The sequence below is a fragment of the Nanorana parkeri genome, unplaced genomic scaffold (assembly GCF_000935625.1).
Source record: "Nanorana parkeri isolate BGI_ZX_2015 unplaced genomic scaffold, ASM93562v1 scaffold46, whole genome shotgun sequence".
Lineage (NCBI taxonomy): Eukaryota > Metazoa > Chordata > Amphibia > Anura > Dicroglossidae > Nanorana > Nanorana parkeri.
Genome location: NW_017306314.1, coordinates 2,383,540 through 2,385,589, shown reverse-complemented (window position 1 = coordinate 2,385,589; position 2,050 = coordinate 2,383,540). Strand labels below are relative to the sequence as shown.

General features: G+C 36.0%; 1 long non-coding RNA gene across 1 annotated transcript in view; it reads right to left on the bottom strand.

Moving 5' to 3' along the window:
• Nucleotides 1-436: 436 nt before the first annotated feature.
• Nucleotides 437-2,050, bottom strand: part of LOC108801175 — a 56,715-nt gene continuing 55,101 nt past the window's right edge. Inside the window, exon 3 of the long non-coding RNA XR_001942138.1 lies at nt 437-504. This is a non-coding gene — a long non-coding RNA (uncharacterized LOC108801175). The remainder of the gene's footprint in view (nt 505-2,050) is intronic.

Sequence of the window (2,050 nt, the reverse complement as noted above, 5' to 3'; positions counted from 1 at the left end):
GGGAATATGAGAAGCTTGCGGCTGACACTGCTGCTTTAATATTTCACTTCATTTTCTTCACTAATACCTATCAGTGTCATGTTTGCGTTGGCTCTCAACAGAGGAAGGCCGTCATTGTTGCAAAGCTTAATTTACTCAGTTGAACAAGTTAACAGCTTGGCTGCCTTAACGATTCATAACGTCAGTGTATTATAGTACAGTCGATTAAATTTATTACTTGGCTTGTGGTATCTGGTTATCACGAGCAGCTTGTCTCTGTCTGTGACACACATTTTAGAGACATCAAAGCCAGCAGAGAAAAGGAGGGAACGGAAAGGATATTCCTTTCTGTGAATCAGCTGGACAAAGTCATGTACAAAGGTTATGCTGCATAGCTAGACATAGCCCAAGGGGGTTCAATAAAAATTGTAACCAGAAAACCTGGACTTACATTGTTTTCTCCATTCCTCCACGTTTCAGCTCTCCCAGTTCTGCAATCCTGCGTAGCCCTTGGATTCTCTTCTTCTTGGATCTGCTATGATGAAAACGTAACTTTAATTAAACAGCATGAACAAGAGAGAAAACACCAGGGTGTTTATGAAGTTTAGCTTCTGCTGAGCTTTTTTCAAGATTTTTGTATAATCCTTATAAAAGGATTATAGGTGTAATTCCTGACTGGGAATGCAACATGTTGTTTAATATCACAGGGGTCATGATACCTCTCTGGGGTAACTTGGCAAAATCTTGATTTAAGCCTAACGTATTGCAGGCAGATTGATTTTTATTTTGCATTACAGAGAATAGCGTTTGATCCATGATAAAGTATTTTTTGTTTATAAGGTTATTGTTATGTTTAATCACATTTTCTGTTTTAATTGAGTTCATTGTGTCCACACAAATGAGTTTACACATGCTACAAAAATAAATCCTAAAATGTATTTTTCAGTTTTTTAGCTTCCCTCTTTTTTAACCTATTTTCTTTATCATTATCTTTTTTACTGTGATTTTTATGTCAAGTGCCCCACATTGGGCACAGTGCCTGCCGTGTTTGCAATTATATGCATTCCCTTTTGTTTTTTGCAATCTAGTGCGTTCTGATCAGTACCGGCTATCCTGATGTTGTGGCTCACCTGTATGTTGGTAAGTAGTTCATGCTATCTCCTATAACCCCTGATTTTCCTATGCAGTGTATTGGATTAGTGGCAATGGGGACAATGCCAAACCTAAGGTCTAGCTGGGATCAATTGGGGCAATCAGGGAGCAGGTATTTAAATGTTTGATGTACACATCTGTTTATCCATGTTTGTTAATTTGAAAAAAGAAGGCCTCTGTGTCCCCGAAACATTGCTGCCTTGTGCAGCTACTCTCATGTTGTGGAGGTATGTGTGCAGGGCAAATTGGTACAATATAAACCTGAAAGGGGTTCTAACTCACCACCATCTATGTCAAAGTTTTTGGACAAATGGTACATTTCAATGAATGACTGAACTGTACCTCTAACAAGTAAGGTCATTTATATTCATTATTATTATCAGATTATGCTTTTTTTTATAACTGTACTGTAGCTGTTGTATTTTCCTATAAACTTTCATTTTAGGAGTTTTGTTAAAATGTAAAGGAAAACAATGCGTCATTGAAAAAAGTGTCAAAGGTGAGCTGTAAAATGAAAACAGAAATAAAGTGGCAAATGTTAATAAATAGCTTGCTCATTTTCTGCAAGCTTCCTTGGCGTTTCAGCAGTATGCTTTGGTAGATAATAATTAAACTTATAAGCACCTAATGGAGATCTAATGCATGACATATATTGTGGCTGATGCTGGGAATATTTTAAACACCATAAACTGCAGTATATGTTTAGCTTCATGCTTAGACTGGATTGCACCAATCCATATGAGCTTATTTAATAAAATAGCATGCAAAGAATAGTCATATTGTGTAAAATACAGTAACCAAAAACATCAAACAATCACAATTCATTTTTTAACTTTTTTTTAGAACAGACAGAAAAATAAAAGATGCACACAAAACCGTTACAGTTTATCAATTTAGAGTTAAACTAAAATGATGGTGT